The sequence below is a fragment of the Dermacentor albipictus genome, unplaced genomic scaffold (genome assembly GCF_038994185.2).
Source record: "Dermacentor albipictus isolate Rhodes 1998 colony unplaced genomic scaffold, USDA_Dalb.pri_finalv2 scaffold_27, whole genome shotgun sequence".
NCBI classification, from domain to species: Eukaryota; Metazoa; Arthropoda; class Arachnida; order Ixodida; family Ixodidae; genus Dermacentor; species Dermacentor albipictus.
Genome location: NW_027225581.1, coordinates 2,543,047 through 2,563,159, shown reverse-complemented (window position 1 = coordinate 2,563,159; position 20,113 = coordinate 2,543,047). Strand labels below are relative to the sequence as shown.

Sequence of the window (20,113 nt, the reverse complement as noted above, 5' to 3'; positions counted from 1 at the left end):
TAGTTTATGAGTGCATTAAAAACCAAGCTATACAGCAGCCCCTATTAGCGTTAGTGAAACATATTATTACTAAACATATTCGGAGAAAGCATGAAGTTGCCGCACTTTTACTTTCCGCGTTTGCCGATAAAAATTACTCTACAAGCGCTATTCATAATTTCGCATTTGTTCTCTCTTTAGTGTCAGACACAACGTAAGTCTATAAACTATTCGGGTGCTCGCTACATTGATATATATTAGGTTGCGCTTTAAGCTGAAAAAGTGGCGTTTGTTCTCGAGTAATTCTGCAAGAAAGCGCTGTTGCTCACCGACAATGTTACTGTATATGGCTGTCATCGGCACTATGTTCAATAATTTTTTCATTCCGGTAAGCGATATACCTACGACATTTTTGCAGGGCTTTACGCTCGTTGCGAAGCTTACTTTCAATGTGCTGCGTGTCACAGCTAACGTTAGCCAAGTTGTTCAACGAAAATAACTTGTTAAAACATGGTGCAAGATTAACTGTAAAAGCTATGGTGTTCGGTCGCCAGTTATCAAATGACCGCGTATGGTAGGTAAAAAAATTGCGCCTGACAACGTGTTTCTAAATTAACTTTTGCGCTCAATAGCTTCGCTAACGTTAGCTAGCAAAGCCGATTCTACAGCCGTGTATATATAACGACAATATAGGTGCGCAATATATGAAATGTATGTTGCGCACTACCATCACGCTGTTTTACTACAGTGGCCGTTGGTGCAGAAAGCCAAGGTTTAATCACCTGATAAACAATTATACCTTTAAGCCCTTTGTTGCAGGGAAGAACTAAATAGCAATACAAATTGCCTATTACCGTTGTATCGAGAACAGTGGTAGGCCCGAAGTGTGTCCCTTGTTGCTTCCCGTTTGTCCATTTTCTTGTTAGGAACAGGACTTTTCCTTTTTCAAATACAAAGTACCATGGGATTGCAGTCTGTATTAATAAATTGATGCTTGACATTCTTAGGAAAAGGAAGGGTACCAAAAGGGTCTTTCTAGAGCAAGGGCGATGGTGCACATTTCGAAACATGTGTGTAACTTGAGTTACAGAATGGGTGCCAAGAAAGCGAACCTGCAGTTGAACAGCCCAGAAAATTTAATGGGCTGATGAAATTAGGAAACGTACACATGCAACGTGTAATGAACTTGGACAACACGGACCCGCCGTCATGGCCTAGTGTCTATGGCGCTCTGCTGCTAAGCACGACGCCGCCAGTTCAAATATCCGCCCTAGCGGCTGCATTTTGTGAAATAGTGTACGTAAGCTAAACAGCGATGGGGTGCAAAGAGTCCTTATGTTTTCATTATTTCATTTATCACTGTTGCATATTAGCTGCCTCGTTTGGCAAATATTTTTTCTGCAACCAAGTAATAAAAATTGTTATTCTCTCAGTCTACTAAAATTCACATTTTAAATTAGGATAACACGTATAGGCCAAGGGGCAACCTTCAAGCTTGCGGAACACTTTCTCTGTATAATGAGGCGTAAGTGGCTGCACTTTCCTTTACATTCAGACTGTGATCTTTCTTATATCACTTTGTCCACGCACTGTTTCAAGAAGAAAGCACTAGGAGTGCTTTAGACGCATTGGCAATGGTGTTGCCTGTGCAAATATCAGCTTTGGATGATATTTCAGCTTGAAGGTTATTACGTTTGATCATTCAGCGTTAGCAATTTTGTTCTCCTCCACTAGAAAAATACCTGGCAACACAGAGTTTATGAGTGCGTCATACAACAATCTATTCAGCCGCCCTTTATAGCGTTAATAAAACATATTAATAAAACATATTCGGTGAAAACCTAATGTTGCCGAACATATACTTTCAGCGTTTCCAGATAGTTTATTATCTACAAAAGCTATTATAATTTCCTATTTGTTCTCACTTTAGTGTCCGATACGACGCAAATATATAAAATATTGGAGTACACAACAACCCATCCATACGTATAATTGTTGCTCAACGTGAAAAAGTAATGTTCGTTCTCCAGTATTTCTGCAAGAAACCGCTGTTGTTCTCCCATAATGCTACTGCATATGGCTGTCATCGGAACTATGTTCAACATATTTTTTTTTTCATTCCAGTATGCGATATACCTACAACATTTTCCCAAGGTTTTACGTTGGTTGCGAAACTTACATTCAATTTGCTGCGAGTCCCACGTAACGTTAGCGAAATTCAACAAAAATAATGTGTTAAAACACGGTACAAGATCCATTGTAAAAGCTATGGTATTCGGGCACCAGTTGTCAGACGACCGCGTATTGTAGTGTAACACAATTATCTCTAACAACGTGTTGTTAAAATATTTTTTACGTTCAACAGCTTCTTTAACGTTAGCTAACAAAGCCGATACTACAGCCGTGTCTACATAACGACAATATAGCTACGAAATATATGAAATATATGTGGTGCACTGTCCCAGCGCAGTTTTGCTACAGAGGGCATTAATGCAGGAATGCAAGGTTCAACCATCTCGTAAACAATTATACCTTTAAGCATTGGGTTGCAGGGAAAAACCAAATAGCAATCGAAAGTGCTTATTCTGGATCTATCGATAAATAAAAAAAAGTTCCGTTCCTAACAAGAAAATGGAAAAACGGGAAGCAACAAGGCACACACTGCGGCAACAAGGCCCGCAGTGTGTGCCTTGTTGCTTCCCGTTTTTCCATTTTCTTGTTAGGAACGGAACTTTTCTTTTAAATACAAAGCACAGTGGCAGTGGAATCTGGATCGATAAATGTATGCTTGACTTCTTTACAAAAATTAAGGGCACCAATAGGATATCTTTAGTGCTCGGTGACATTGCAAATTTCGAAACTTGTGTGTAAAATGCCGGTTCGTCTGCCTTCCTCACAAAGGCACCGACGCTATTTCTCCACTTGGGCGTCCAGGACACACAGCGAGAGATGGTCTATAGAATTGAAGAGTTATGCTGCTAGAGATAACGGAGATAAGTTCACTGGAGGCTTCGCTAGGTGGGAGCAGACACTGACGATGTTTGGAAGATTTGTATTTACAGCTTTTTAGAACAACACATATAAATGCAAGGTGGAAGTGAAGCACATAGGGCGACCGTATATCTTCAGAATCAGTCGTGCGTAGCACCTCAAGTTGAGTCCAGAGCTCTTGGTCGATGCAACCCTGCCACATTTTCTACCTCTCAGTGCACCACTCCAAACATTTGCAGCCCAATTGCTACCGAGTGATTTTGAGTATGGTGCGCCGGGCCACCAGAAAAGAATCCTGCACGAAGATTGTCATGTGAGTTGTCTACCAACTATTAACTCATTGCGCCTCATCTAGATCCCCTGAAGTCACTTAAGGTGTATGATCCTCTCCCTAAAACAACATACAAAAAACGCAACAGGGAAGGTTACAAATGCAAAACAATCGTACACCCGGCAAAACAATACAGCACCACAGAATGGGCTCAATAAAATAGTAATAGGTAGGAAGCATCTGTGAACTAAGGAAGCAGTGTATATAACCTATGCCGGGTCGCCCCGTGCCCCGCTCGTACCTGTGTGGGACGTTCCGAACAATTGCTAGCCTAGCAATTGCAGGTCATATGTCCACGAAATCTAAATTTGGGGCACTTTACCATCGCGTACACTTGTCGTTAATGGAGAATACCTTAGTAACTTGCGACTCGCTGATGATATTGCCTTGCTTTGTAACTCAGGGGACCAATTGCAATGCATGCTCACTGACCTGGAGAGGCAAAGCAGAAGAGTGGGTCTAAAAATTAATCTGCAGAAAACTAAAGTAATGATTAACAGTCTCGGAAGAGAACAGCCATTTACAATAGGCAGCGAGGCACTCAAAGTCGTAAGGGACTACATCTACTTAGGGCAGGTAGTGACGGTGGATCCGGATCACGAGACGGAAATAATCAGAAGAATAAGAATGGGCTGGGGTGCATTTGGCAGGCATTCTCAGATCATGAACAGCAGGTCGCCATTATCCCTCAAGAGAAAAGTATATAATAGCTGTGTCTTACCTGTACTCACCTATGGGGCAGAAACCTGGAGGCTTACGAAGAGGGTTCTATTCAAATTGAGAACGACGCAACGAGCTATGGAAAGAAGAATGATAGGTGTAACGTTAAGGGATAAGAAAAGAGCAGATTGGGTGAGGGAACAAACGCGAGTTAATGACATCGTAGTTGAAATCAAGAAAAAGAAATGGGCATGGGCAGGACATGTAATGAGGAGGGAAGATAACCGATGGTCATTAAGGGTTACGGACTGGATCCCAAGGGAAGGGAAGCGTAGCAGGGGGCGGCAGAAAGTTAGGTGGGCGGATGAGATTAAGAAGTTTGCAGGCACGGCATGGCCACAATTAGTACATGACCGGGGTTGTTGGAGAAGTATGGGAGAGGCCTTTGCCCTGCAGAGGGCGAAACCAGGCTGATGATGATGATGATGACACTTGTCTAATAAGCATTCCCCCTAAAAAGGGTTCCGCAGTGGTCAGTTGGCCATGGTCTCAGAAACGGTTTTCCCACAACGGTCAAAATGAGGATGCGGCGTAGTGAATAATGGGTACAGCATTCGCTAGTTCTGAGCTGAAGTGCCGCCTAGCCCGACCAATTCGGGAGCCAGAGCCGTTCATGGTCCTCTTAGCTTTCGTTGTCAAAACAACGGCACGCGAAGGACGTGGTGAAGAGCCGATATTTCCCCTTCTTGATGTCAGCTTCGTGCATTACTGGCAGCTAATCGCGTCGTCATGCTCAGGGCGCTTTTCGCTCCTTGCCAGGCGGCTCGCATGAGCATCTGATTATAGTAATCGCGTTCGTACTGCATGACCCTATCTGAAATCGCGCCGTCACCTTGACCAGCACCCGCCGTTGACATCCCGTTATCCCATTATTTATCGCGCGTGAAGCAAGCCCGGTCTACGGCATACTGCTTGCCATGCATTGCCCTTTCCTTGTAGCGGTTCCCTACGGCGGGATCCATTGGGAAGAAAATACCGATATTGAGCTTCCCTAGCTAAAGAGAGAGAGAGAGAAAGATACGTTTATTATACGAAACAGTGTCCCGAGTGAGGCCGGGTATCACACCAAGGTGGGAAGGCTCCTTAGTCCAGGAACCCTCTGGCTTCGACTGCCCTTTTGACCCTAGCGACGAGTTGTCCTTGGTCTTCCAGGTCCCTGAGGGTTAGCTTCGCCTCCCACGATTTGAATAGGTGGTTTGCTTCCATTGCTCGTTTTGCGTGCGTTTCTGGTTGCATTTCGCTGCCTTCCTGCTACGGGCATTCCAGGAACAAGTGTGCCAGAGTGTCGGGTACAATGCAGAGTTGGAAGAGGTAGCCGTGGAGCGGCGGGTGGAGGCGATGCATTATCGCTCCGTGCGTGTGCGTATTACTTTGCAGGCGTCTAAGGATCAGGCTTTCTTCTCTGTCGAGTTTAGGGTGCGGTGGAGAGTACACTCGACGCTCGACCCTGTAATGTTGCAATATGGCCGTATAGTTGGTGGGTACGGCCTCCGCCTCTTCTGTCACGGGTCCGAGAGCGCGTGGGGAGAGGGGAGCCCGGCTGACATGCTCGCGGGCAGCGGCGTGGGCCGCTTCGTTCCCCTCTAATCCCTCGTGTCCTTACCCACGTTACGCAGGTATAGGGGAGCGGAGTGCTTCGTCTTTTTAGTATCTTGAGTGCATCGGCGGTGATGCGGCCCCTCAAGGAGTTTCTGCAGGTGACCTGAGAGTCGGTGAATATAACCGCTGCGTGGTGGTTTGGTCTGTGCATGTGGTGGTGGCGAGAGCGATTGCCGCTTCATCAGTCGTTTCCGGATTGCATGCCTTGATGGTTGCCGATGCTAGCTCGGAGCCTTGGGAGTCTACGACGCTGAGAGCGTGCTCGTTTCGATGCGGATACTTGACCGCATCGGTGTAGCGGGAATTCGGGTCATGCTTGAAACTTCATTTGATGGCGTTGGCTCTAGCCTGTCTTCTACTCTTGTGATATATAAGATGCATGTTGCGCGGGACATGTGCGATGCAAATGCACTCTAGAACGTCCGGTGGTATTCGCTATTTCTTGTCCATGTCTACGACATACGTCTCACTGTAGTTTAGGTGTCGGACTACTGATCTCCCGGTGGGCTTGAGCTTGAGGCATTCCAGCTGGCTTTTCTTGTGCGCTTCGGCGAGCTCTAGCCATGTGTTGTGGACGCCCATCTTAAGGAGCAGTGATGTAGAGGCCATGGCGGGGAGTCCCAGGGCAACTTTGATTGCCTTCCTTGTCATGATGTGGAGCTTTTCCATTTCAGCGTTCTTTAAAGCGAGGTACGGCGTGCCGTATGTGATGCGGCTGGTGAGCAATGCTTTAATATAGAGTTTCTTGCTCCTTGAGCCCACTCCTTTGGCCTGAGATCCTCTTGACGAGGTGCGTGATTTGCGAAAGGGTGCGTTCTGGTCTCGGTAGGCTGGTAGCTCCCAATCCGTCTTTTCGGATGTGGAGGGTATTCGCGTGCTTACGACTTTCGGGATTGTTGTCCCGTTGAGTGTGAGGCTGGAGTTGGGCTCTTCGTTGTTCGGTGGTCGGCCTCTCGTTCTTGCTTTCAGGACAAGGTGCAGAGGAGGCCGCAGTTTCGGAGATAACTTTCGATGATGTCGACGACTTCTTGTAAGCTACTTTCTTGCTTTCCAATATTCGTAGCTCTCATCCAGAGCGTGATGTCATCAGCATACATCGCGTGACGCAGATCTGGTATGGTCTCGAGGAGTGGGGGTAGCGTGATCATAGGTATACGTTAAAGAGTAGCGGTGAAATGACAGACCCTTGTGGGGTGCCTCTGTTTGGAAGTAGGAAGCTTTCACTGCGGATTCCGACTGTCGCCGTGCGGTCCATCAGAAAGTTTGTGACGTATGCGTAGGTCCTAGTGCCGCAGCCGGTGCCTTCCAAATTGTTGAGGAGCACGTCGTGGCTAACGTTATCAAAGGCTCCCTTGACGTCTATTGCCACTATGGAGTATTTGCTAAGATTGTTTAGGTGATCTAGAAGCCCTTGTTTTAATTGTAAGAGTACATCCTGCGTTGAGGGGTGCAGCCTGAAGCCGAACATGGTGTCTAGTAGGTGGCCGTGGTCTTCCAGGTGCTGGGTAATGCGGTCATGCACCATATATTCGAGAAGCTTTCCCGCGCACGAGGTCAGGGAGATCGGGCGTAGGTTCTCCAAGCTGAGAGGTTTGTTGAGCTTGGGGATCATGGTGATGTCCGAGTGTTTCCACATAGCAGGCAGTTCTCCTTTCTCCCAGAACTCATTGTAGTAATGGAGGAGAGCCTCGGTGGCCTGCTGTGGTAGGTTGAGTAGGTGTGTTTGTTTGTTTGTTGCTAAAAAAAATAAGCGCACTTTTCCAGCAGGAGGTTTACACCCTCCAACGAAGTCTAAGCACTGACACGTCTAAAGTGTTGCAGAAGCCAAAACGAGAAAAAGCCGGCTGCGTGTAACTTCAGTTATGCAGCTGGCAGAAAAAAAGCCTACATGACTGCAGTACACATTCTAACATTCTTGCACACGGCGAGCTCGTTGCTACAGGTGAGACATGTGCTACGCCTGCTGTAGCAAGAAACCATAAAAACCGATTGCGCTAGCTACACTGAAAACCAATTACCGCGAAATAGAAGTAAACCGCTCGAAATGTATTGCGTTTCCGCTCATTGCTTTTTTTTTACTACGTACCAGCAGTGCTAAAATTGTGCTCCTATGCTGATTGACTTTTTGCGTGTGAAAACGGAAGTATTTTTTACGTGTGTGAAACTTAGTGGAAGAGACTGATCGCACTATTTTTTTTTTACTAGTTTCATAAAGGTTTTGCGGCTGCTGCTGATATTTATTTCTCGAACACATTCACGAGTTTATTGGAAATGATGTAGGAGAATTTTTTTATGTCTCTCAGCCAGTTACTGTGCTTACTTCTGAGATTATTTTAAAGCGTTTCTGAACATTACTCCAAATGATCGAGTGTTTGTTACATATTTCCACCAGTTTTTACAGCTCATTCTGAGAAAACGATTTTCAAGACTATTTGGAAGTTTTATTTGAGCTGACATATGGGCTGTTTTTTTTACATCCACCAACCACCTCTGGTGACTTTCCTGCGCTAATTCTTACTTAAATTACAAAGCTTATACAGTAAAGTGTGGGAACATTTTTTACTATTCCGAGGAGGTCCTCCGACAGTCTATAATCTCGCATATATACTTGTAATATTTCTCATTTTGAACAAAAGTCGGGACTGCATACCAATCATTCAACTAATAATTAAAAGAGAATTGAAGGATTTCAAGGATGCAACAGCCGAAATACAAAAAAGGGAACTAACGTTGTTCATATACTAAAAATAATAAATATATAAATCTCTTTCACAGCTATAAAATTGCAGTTAAGTTTGACACTTGCTTCATGTTCTGATGACATTTAGAAGCCGACTTGCCCATTGTAGTGATGTCCATCAACTTCAGGGACATAACACGTTTCACTCTATGAAGGCTGTATTATGTGGCTTCACCCATTGATGATGCGAAAGGGCTGGCCAGGCCTGCGAACAGCAATCACGTCAAAAATGGTCGCTCTCCTCGTCGCGGCCGTCTCCTCCGTTGGAGCATGTATCTTCAGCAGCAGACTTTTGTGGTTCGTAGGAAATGTAAGCTGCATGCTCATGACGATGGTTTAAGCCGAGCCTTCTGGGCCGAACTACGCTACACAAGGTATTTTGGTGTGTTTCTGCAGAGTATATTTACCACGTTGTTAGGTTATTCCCTTTTATTTTTTCATTTAAGCATGCCTATGCATTTAGAATCTAAATGTGAATCTATAGAGTCATGCTTCGTTTTCTGCGACATCTGAGTGATCCCCTAGTGTTGTTTTAGGCAAGCAGTAGCTTGCCTAAATCGATTCGCAGCTGGGGGATAGTTTACACAAATCTCTTTGAGACACGATACGGGAAAAAAGCCTTTGAACTTCTGTTAGTTTCTTCGGTCGTTTGCATCACGTGCTTACAAGCTATAGTAGAATTACTCATAATATAATTGAATTTCTTGTATTCTACAGAAACTGTTATCTTTAAACACCTCAAATTTAGGTCTGATATTGCACTTCTCGCTACAAGATACGCACTTTGTTCCGTTTTATTGGAGAGCTTGAACTTTAGGTGCCAGGTTTTATTTGTTTGATGTCAGGTCTAGCACTTCGACATGTCTGTAGAAGGCACCTGCAGCATTGGGTGTGGTTATACAATGGTTGCCTATCCAGTTCGTCTAATCTCCATGGAAACTCGAGTGCTTCCGTGTATGTGGGGAACGCCAGGAAATAAAGCTGTGCTCCTGAGAGCCTCGCCTCCAGACCCATGGATGAGCTCCTGATCAGCCACATCAATTCAGCTGAGCCACGCTGAGCAGCCCGTCCTCCTGAGGCAATGTTTCATGGCGGGGACGCGATTAAGCCTGACGGTCCTTCTGGACAAGCGTGCTTCACCGCCAAACTGGCACCTTTCAAATTCTGTTGTGACCACTCCCATGCAGGCACTTACGCTTCTATCAGCGGCGCCCATCGCCTTATCTCTCACCCCCCCCCCCTTCTCAGCGACCGAAAAGGCTCCGGAGTAAGAAACAATAGTGCACCGCGAACCGGCGGTCTGCGCTCTCCGACACCGATCAGGGGTGCTATGGAGGATGCGCCGAGTTTCTCGTTCACCCGAGTTTTGCCCGAGTTTGCTCGACGGCAGTCAGCGAACGGAGATAGCGCGAAACGCGCAAAGGCTGCAGGCAAAACAAAATATGTAGACAGGTAGACAAAAAGCCGCGTATGCCAACATGAGCGCACCCTGCGCGCCACGCTGCTTCCACGTTACAAGCGCAGACGGCTGCACGACAAAACGCGCCAGTGCCGCATATTGTTATCAACGGATTATCGCAACTTAGCAATACCTTGATTGTCTTACTGTCTGTCTGCACACTTGCCGTGAGCCGCTTGCCACGCCTTTCCCAGGCGCGTCAAGGGCGTGCCTCCTCTTTTGGGCACTATCTTTCTATCCTCCATCGAATGCGAACAGGGGCGCTATACCATAAAACTATTTCAAACTTTTCTATTCCGATTCTGCTATCAGCCCTCCACGATTGGTCACAAACTTTTTTCGACCAGCCCCACTTCACCTGTCTGTCACGCGACGTCACGAAAACCGCGATAGCTCCCCATCTGATATGATGTGTACACACTGATTATGCATGATTTCAAAAAAAAAGAAAAACAGTTATGTCTCATTCAACCCCTTTTCGACATTAGCCCTCGGCTATTGGTAAAAAGTTGTCGGGCTGCACCCACTTCACCTGCCTGTAACGCGACGTCACAAAACCGCACAAATTCACCGCGTCAAAGTGACATGCACGCGATAAATATGCAATAATATGCCAAACAACACTGAATTTTCTTCGGAATAGCCGCAGGCTACCCCGTTCCGAAAGGAATAAAAGATGGCTGCCCCCGATAGCTGAGACGCTGGCTACTCGCACCTGCGGGAGAGCATGGGTGTATATGCGTATAATAAAGCTTCTTTCGTGGCCGTGTAATGTTTTCGAATACTTTCGGCACGTTTACCACCTCATTCTGCCAACTCTTCTTCGCTGAGGGTAAGTTATAGCGTCATTTTCAAGCTTCCGTTGCATGCCGCCGCGATTTTCCACCAGCCACCACAAGCTAAGTAAGGGAAAGCCGACGAATCGCAGACGCCGGCACCACCTTCTTCATCCGGTTATCGATTTTAATTTCACTGGCTCTGCCCCAGCGGATCCCTCTCCCCTTGAGCTTTCTCCTCGCCTCTTATCAGCCAATTAGATACGACAAGGTGCTCAGTGTAGGCAATGTTATTTTATTTTCGAGCAAACAAAAGTGGCCGCCTATGAACGAGGAGAGTGTTTGATTGGTCTGTACAGACAACCCTCTAGATGATCGCCCGATGCTTGCGTCCGTGGTTACGGAAATTTGGCGTCAGGAGATGGGAATAGAAACATATTTGAATAGTCTTACGTTATAGGGCCCACGTTGCATACGGTGCATTCTTGCACCTTCACTGTTGCTCAAACGAATACGTTGAAATACAACAAATAAAGTAACAAACATTTGTATTTCTTCAAGTGTCTCTTTTTCGTTTTGAATGGTAGAAATTTCTCATGAAAAACGGAGATCGAGGAAATTATTAAATTTTGCACTTCTTGCCGCGAGTGGCGACAGTGAGGCGAAAGCTTAGAAGCGGATGCATTGAAGGGGATCGCACGCACGAGGCAGTCCATACGGTGAGAAGTCGCCTAGGGACGCTAGAGTGCTATTCTCAATAAAATCAGTCATCACCATTCTTTCTCTATTAGGGGTAAAGAAACGCAGCGCCGCGGTACGGCTGTTCATCACAGGCGCTTTAAGACCCCCACTTTACAAATTAAAAACTACACAGTAGTCATAAATACGGGAGCAACGGCTTTCGCTCAAAATGGCGGTCCGTAGTGTCCGTAGTGACGCAGTTCAGTGAAAAAACAAAACAAAACTTTCGTGCTTTGTAGCGTGGAACCAGCGAGAACAAAATGGCTATTCTTATTGCGTTCTTCTGAAAGGTCCTTCTTCCTCGACTTTCGGCTGTCCTTAATGGCACACACTCCGATCGACTCACGTGCACCTGTGCCACAATGCTACCCGGTGTCCAGTGCCATTCCTATGCAGAATTCGTGTGGAACAAAAGGTCGGTTAGGCTGAGTCACTGCCCGAACGTTAATTTTTTCTAACGATTCCTCCATAAAGGAATGCACAAACTAGGAGAAAATGTACAGCGTGTGGATTAATAGCTACTGTTAATGTGTTCCCTACAGCCAAGTGGTATGAATCCGTAGGTGTGGCCGTAAAAAATCAATTTGAATAAACGTCCTTCGTTCGGTGCATCTTCTTTTAATGCGCAGCATTCTTTCGCGAGTACCCCAGCAATTTGGTAGCAAAATTGTGCAAAATCGTGCCTGTAACGCCAAAAGCTTGACGTAGTAGGTCTTCATAAAAAGGGTTGGGGTGGCCAACTTGAAATTGGAAGTGGCATCAGCATAAATTTGGGCGTGATACAGAGATGGGCCAAGCTGAATTAGGTAGTGATATGGGAGTGGCCCTACCTAAATTTGGGGTGAAATGGTAGTGAGCCAAGGTGAATTTGAGAGTGATATGGGGGTGTCCCAACCTAAATTTGAGGTGATATAGGGGTGGGTAAGCTTAAATTTGGGGGAATATGGGGGGTGGGCCAGCCGGGATTTGGGGATGACATGGGGGTTTTAGAACCTAAATTTGGGAGTGATATCGGGCTGGGCCAAGCTGAATCGGGGGGGGGGTAGGGGGGATAACCTAAATTTGGGAGTGATTTGCGGTGGGCCATCCTAAATTTGAGGTGATAAACGGCTGGACCAGGCTAAGTTCGGGGCTGATATGGATGTGTGCCAACCTAGATTTGGGGATGATATGGGGGTGGGCCAACCTAATTGGTAGGTAACATGGGGACGGGCTAACCCAACCTTGGGTGTGATGTTTGGCTGGGCCAAGCTGAATTGGGGGGGGGGGTGATGGGTGGACTAACCTATATTGGGGGATGATCTTCGGTGGGCCATCCTAAATTTGAGGTGATCGAGGGGTGGGCCAGTGTTAGCTTGTGGCTGATATGGGGGTGGGTCAACTTCGATTTACAGGTGGTATTGAAGTGGGCCAATATAAATTTGGTGGTGTTGTGGAGGCGGGCCAATCTGTATATGGGGGTGATATGGGGTTTGTCCTACCTAAATGTGGGGGCAATCTCGAGGTTGGCCAATCTGAACTTGGGGACGATATGGGGGTGGGCCAACCTAAATTTGGGGGTGCGTTGACAGGAAATTTGGGGGATGATTTATAAAAATTCGTGGGTGGACCAACTTGAAAATTAGTGGTGGCCCAATTGAAATTGGGGATGGATCAACTCCAAGTTCAAGGCTGGGTGAAAAATAATCGGGGGTGACCGACTTTATATTTGGGCGTGGGCCAATTTTAGTTTGAAGGTGTGCCAACCTGAAATTTGGGGGTGGGCATATTTAATGTTTGGGGGAGGGCCAATTGAATTTTGGGGGCCTGTTTACGAATAGTTAGACAACACCAGTGATGTTTCTGCATCTTTTTCATCATCGCAAAGTACGTATATTATTAATTGTTACTTAATGCTCCTCAAGGTGAGCTACCACTCGAGCCTTCCCAGCCCACTGGGCTAATAATGTCACAGAAGTACTCTCATCGTGACAACTGCGACGTTCAATGTGGAGATCACAAGAACAAATCGCAGACGGTGCTGACCATTTTCGCACGAATGTCATCGCAAACACTACTCGGTCGTGGTAGAGGCAACACAAGCTGACAACTATCATAATTCAAGTTTCACTCACACGCTAATCGACACGCCCTCATTGCACTATTTCGCCAATCATCGGATAGAACCTTCCTAGATGATTCACTGTCATGTTGCGTCGTTATTCACGAAGGCCGTCTCCCGAAAAGAGAATACATTTTTGAGATTTACGAGGCAAGCTAATAGTAAATAACTCATACGAAGCAAATGGATAAACGGTTATAGTGATTTTCCAAAATTAATATAAGGAAATAAGATTTCAGATGGTATTGTTTCGACCGGGCATGGCAACGAGTTTTTCCCGCCTGTCACAGTGCTTTGACCAAAACCCTAATCATTTTGCTCAAACGTGTTGCCCCAATACTACATGTGCTAAATGTACAAAAGTGCGGTGCGTGGTCACAGCTTCAAAGCCAGTTTTTTTGTGTGCGGTTATTGATATTGTAGTAATGTGGAGTTTTCTTCTTTATAAGAGCCCAAAAATAAAAATATAACAGATGGTAGCTAAGCTCAAAGTATATTCGAAGATCTGAAACCAGCAATTATGTTTAATTTGTGGGTTGGTCTTCTCCGCCGGTAGATCGCTGTCCGATAACTTCAAAGCAAAAACGAAAATACTACCAATTCATTGCCAGGACCTTTATGCCCTCCACACACACAAGAAGGATACCAGATAATTGGCAATATAAGTTTATAAACTGACATTGTTTCGCTAATTCCAGTGTAGCGTGGTGCCTGCGGACGGAGTATTTTCTTAGTATCAGTCCAGTGTTAGCAGTGAGCAGCAGTTCGGTCTACCATTCCCATGAGGGCATACTAGCCATTGTAGCGCTTTACTGCAGGACAAGTGCTAAAAACTTGGTGTGCTTTGTCCTTTCCGCAGGTCGTCCATCCATTCTGTTATGGTGACGATCAACCTTGTGTCCGTCGGGCCTCCTCCTCATTTTTAGCTTCACCAACGCGAGAGTGGACAGACAAAGGAAGCTTTCTTCACAATGAGCCCCAGCGGGATTATACCACTCGTAACTGCTGCAATTCGCATTCAGTGGCTGGGAATGCTAACCACATTCTTAGTTTCACAATGACTAGAGTACGCAGAAAAAGTAGAGCTTTGGTCGCTATCACTACCACGAAGCCATGTCAATGCAGATATAAGTACGTGCAGGGGCTCGGTATGCTAACCTCTCCTCTACCACCTGCTTCCACCACCTTAGATTTTCCAGGCATACCTGCTTCTTGTTTTCATCGCAGACGCATGCAGGATAAACGCGGTTAACAAAAAAATCGCAGTGACCTTCCACTCTGTGAAGAAACATGACCTGCAAAGCTGTGTATGTGGGCTCCTTAATGGTGAACTGCACCTCCACCGTATGTCGGCCCCACATTGCATTGTCTTCGGGATCGGCCCACGCGTATGGGGAGTGCTTAACGCCTGCTTCATCTCCGCCGCGGGTCTCCCCGGCATGGCGTTACATTCGGGATGAGCCCACGTATGGGGAGCGCTGAACGCATGCTTCACCACCACTGCGGGTCGGGACGGTATTACGCTATCTTCGGGATTTGGCTCTACGCGCGGACGCGATAGTGGGGAAAATAACCCTTAAGAGGAAGCTTTAGCTCTAGTAGTCCTATCTAAATAAATGTAAAAGGAGAATTCGTTTTTCTCGACAGCCACTGCATCTAATTTGTCATGGTTTCTTGCATTAAAACAAAACCTTAAGATCTAGTGTCTGTTGGTTTCGAATTCTTGATTTAGGTCATCATTTGTTTATTCAAAATTATCAAAAAATTTCAAATTTTAAGAAAACGATACCATCAAGTTTACAACTCTTTTTCGGCAATGAAAACTGGTATCAAAATTATGTACATTTCATCTAACAGCACATCTAAAGCAGACAAAATTGATATAATATGCATGAATCTCAAAAAATTTAGTAATATAAAAACACAGCTTTTCCACAACCCTTGTTCACAACGTAACGACTTCACGTAATATAGAAATCGGCATATTGGATTCGTACGCTTTGAATTGTGTAATGGATGCTGTTTACAGAACCGCGATATCAGTTCTTGATGTGGAGTTAATAATTTGTGAATTCTTGCATGTGTACTTTTCGCACTTTCGAATTTTTGAATATCTTTTACCAAAATTCAGGCCCTAAATAGAAATTCGGCTTCCAATAGCCACTAGAATTTACATTTCTCTCCCGAATCCAACAAATTTCATTAAAATCGGTCCAAGGGTTACCTAAGAAAAGCGTTTCGGCGTTTTACATCTATTTGAATAGGCCGAGTCGGAGTAGGGCCCGTGTTAAAGCTTCCTCTTAATGACTTCGCTGTGAAAAAAAAGAGTGAAAGAATAAAAGAAAAGAAAAAACGCTGCAACCATCAATATCGCCGCCTCAGATTTCGTCATGATGGCACCGTCACTATCGGCAAGGCTCCGTGAGCAGCTACCAAACTGTTCACTTTCGTTATCTTCCTTCCCTTGGCGGCCGCGCAATATCTTGATGCCAGCGACGCGCTAAATCTGCACCATCATTCCGTCATGCATAGCTTCTGCGACCAAGCAAGCTTTCGGTGGCACACGTACAGTGACGCATTGGCACCAAAACTTTAAACTGCTTGCCTTCGAGAAAACAGCATGAATAAAAATTGAACGCGACTATAAGGCCACGGGGAATATGTTCGCGGGGCCATACTATTGATGACAGCATCCCAAAAGGCTAGATGTGGTCAGGTTGACTTTACAGGTTTGGAAGGAATGACTGACGGTCTTGTTGCTTCATTATCACATAAAGAACAGCGCTTGAAGTTGTTAGCGCAGTTTGTGTGTTGTTCCTCCTTTGTGTCCCGTCGTGGACTGCTGTTCCTTTTGTGGCTTTACAGATATTCCTTTTCTGCATCAGTTACGCCTTCCAAGACTGTTTACTTGGAACATTTTTCTTCGAATGGCTCTTACAGAAGCATGTTTAGTCGAAAGTTTTTCGCTTGGCTGCATAATCTCGAGGACGGGCTCCAAACTGCTCATTTTCTTTAGCTACGTCAGAACCATTACTGAAAATTTAATTAACGTAGCTTTGTTAATTATGCAAACAACTTCTCAACTTACTATGCATCTAGAGATTGCCAATCTGAACACTCGAATGATAAAATGATGTTAACATTGTTTGTATCGTTTCAATAGTTTCGTTTCGTGCAGTTAAAAGCAGCCGGCATATTCATGGTGTTGTAGACTTCTTATAAAGTAAGTGTGAAAGCTTGGACAGGTTATCTTGGCACTAATCAACTTCATGAGCTTAAGCACATGTGCCCAACCTTGCACGGCTGCCTTTACAACCGATTCTCATACATTATACAAGAAGCACCTCAGCGCTACGGCACATCCCACAAGGTGTGCGAGAACATTGTGCGCACTCCCGATTAGGTTTCTGAGCATTGGTTGCATCAGGCTCGGTTTCCTGGAATCATAAGGAATAAAAACTACTGCCTGGAGGAAAGCATTGGGCACATTTTCAGTACTTTGTAACATACGGATCAGCACGGATGTGTACGTTAGAACGAAATGTACTAAAATATTAGGATGAGGATTTCACTGGATGTATTCTAGCTGTCTGCTGATAAGATCTAAAGAAAAAATACTGTGATTTTGTGACAATTAATGATGACATGAAATATGAGCTCCGAGACATTACCTGTGGTGGAACTGGCCCCTGGACTACTGGGATACATTGAACCACGATACGCTGGTTTGATAAATAGCAGCAATTGGAAAGTGGTTCGCGCTTGAATTTCCTGTATGTCGGCGCCGCTGTGCAGTATTGGAGGCCCTTTTTAACCGACAAGCACTGTTTTTCAGCTAATATTGAAAGCAACTGTATTCTTTTTTTAGGAGGGGGGTCTTTTTTCAGCGTCTAACCAGAGTTCCAAAGTTATCAGTTAGCTCAATATGGGCCTGCATGTATTTCTAATATCCAGTATCTTGTCACGGATTGAATAGCGAAAGAGCGTTATCTTATCAGATTGCGCGCGTGAAGTGAATACTGGCGTACATTCTCCATCACATTTGAGGACCCAAGATTGCGCTGCAATGTACAAGCCTTTCAGTCTGACGAACTGACGTCTTGAACCGTAGATCGGAATCAGAGGAAGCACTTCGCGCGCAGCCTCCATGGCGCTTTGAGCGTTTTCTTTTCCAGCGCAAGCTCACCTTATAATGAGTTATATCCATGACTCACTCTTCGGAAGTGTTTTGTTTTGACATCCCTACATTGTGAGAGTATAGAGGTGCTCCATCTTCATTGAGTGAATATTCGGAAACAGACTAGGCCTTTTCTTGCGTCTGCGTTTACACATTTACCGCACCAATTTATTTTTATAACCTAATGTATGAGGCTCTAAAGCGCAGCAACCTTTTGTTAAGAGGAGGTTTTATAACACATAAAATTTAAATGCTTATTAGTCAGCTTTCACCTCATGGTAAGGAATTTTAATAAAGATATCTTTATGATAATTAAAAGCCTATCCTCTTGACAACGTTTATTCTGAGTTCCTATTTGCAAGCTGATACAGACTTCCAGGTGGTTCGTATCGGGGGCCCTCAACATATGTCTAACCGTCAAACAAAGAGTTATTCCGAATGTTTAATTTTAGGAAGGCGTGTTACCCTCCTGTCTTTCATTCCCGTTCGCAAACACGCATAAGACGAATGTGCTGCAGGTAGGGTGTCGTTAGTCGAACCAACGAGCTACCGTAACTCACCTCGCTTATATCGCTGTCATTTAGGCTTAAATAAGAAATATAGATATTTTATATCGACGCATCACGAATCCAAAAAGAGCTGTCCGTGACCAGCCCAGCTAGGTTTCTTTCATTTCGTATTTCGTAGTAGCGGCTAATAGTAGCTCACGAAGGAAAGCACTGAGTGTGGATATGGCAGAGAAGGTGTTCTATATACTGTCTCGTCACCCACCGAAAATTGCTCGCCATGCTGCTGGCCATTCCTAGAAAATTGTATATGTGACGCCCAGCCATTTGCAACACCGCAACTTTGTTTTGCGATTGGAGGGTCCAGATGAGAGACTGGGTGGTTATGGAGATAAAGACGCGCTATTTTCTGCAGTAACTTGGGAATGCATGAATGAATGCCTTCATTTATTGAGAAAAAAGAAGAGCAAGCATCAGTGGAAGCACGTCTCAGCAGATTAAGAAAGAAGCGGGGGACAAAGAGGAAAAGCTGGAGCCTGGGTGGCAGGCGAAGTCGCAGTTTAGGGGCGAGAGAATATAAGCAAGAGTTGGTGAAACCAGTTGAATTCCAGTGTAGATCTGTGATGTGGCGAGTAAATGATTGGAGACACCGCCCAGCATCCGCCCTTTGCGGTAGTGTAAGCACCCGCCGTTCTTGGTAACAAACGTTTACTGAAAACCAATCTTCGCAATTAATTATTCATCAGCCATACCTCGCCACGTATTTCTTAGTGGCAGGGTCAGTGCATTTCAACTACGCTGTCGCGACAAGTTGTGACCATAACGTGACGCTTGCGGTTACGGTTGCCATACTTGTGACTCTTACTATTGCGTGAATACTATAAACATGGGTTTACTGCACAAGTTAGTGAACATACATTTTAGAACCACGTTTCTAAGCTTACATGCGCTCAATGCAAGCACCACTGCTGCATGTTACGGTGCGCGTCCCTTCAAGACAGAGACGAAAACAAAAGAACGCGTTAGAAAGGGTACCGACGTGGGCGTCGCGCCAAACATATCTAAGCCAACAATATTTATTTTATTTCAGTACCCTAAAGGCCCCATGCGGATGTTACATAGGGGGAGATTCATCAAAGAAAACTTAACAATATACAACATAGAATATAAACAGCTGAAGGCAGGAATAAACAAGTTAATGAGCCAGGTACAGGTTAATAGGGGAAAAAATGGCTAGGAACAGGTACTGAAAAAATGCGCGTGTATCAAATACCACAAAACAAAACAAAAATCGCACCTTCAGAAGTTACAAAACATGTCATCTACCATTCCACGGAACGTTACGGCCCACACGCACACACTGAAAAACAAAAAACAAAAAAGACGCACTTATTCTGCAGTGGAATTTTCTAAGTATGGAATCAAAAAGCTGTTTGAAATGATGATGTTCCAGCGACAGCCGCAATGCTAGAAGGAAGCGAATTCCACTCTTCAATAGCCAGGACCAAAGGTGAGTATTTGTATCGTTCTGTCCGAGCGAAAATGGGTTTAGTCTTCTTCATGTGATCTACACGAGCCGGTGTGTGCGGCACCGGGAGAAGATGTGAACTTGCAAATGGTGTGTTGCTGTGGCAGAGAGTATGGAAAAAAGATAAACGGCTGAGTTTTCTGCGCATGACCAGAGGCGGGAGATGGAGCGATATTTTCAGTACTGTTACACTCTGATACCGAGAGTAACGGAAAAGGATGAATCGAGCAGCCTTGTTTTGTATAGATTCCAACATGTTAACAAGATAGGTGTAATGACGGTTTCAGATCACGGGTGCGTATTCTATCACATGCCTGATTAGCATGTTGAATGTGTGTAGCTTTCTGTCCTGGTTGGCTTGGTGTAGTCGGCGTTCAAGAAGACCAAGTTTTTTTAAAGTCTTTGGTAGTAATCAGTTAAATATGAGTGCTCCAGGATAAATACGAGCTGAAATTTACACAGAGG

At 45.1% G+C, this 20,113-nt stretch overlaps 1 long non-coding RNA gene across 2 annotated transcripts in view; it reads left to right on the top strand.

Annotated features, from left to right (window-relative positions):
• The first annotated feature begins 247 nt into the window (after positions 1-247).
• Positions 248-20,113, top strand: part of LOC139052607 (uncharacterized) — a 270,776-nt gene continuing 250,910 nt past the window's right edge. For both annotated transcript variants that reach the window (XR_011509983.1, XR_011509984.1), the window contains exon 1: positions 248-367. This is a non-coding gene — a long non-coding RNA (uncharacterized lncRNA). The remainder of the gene's footprint in view (positions 368-20,113) is intronic.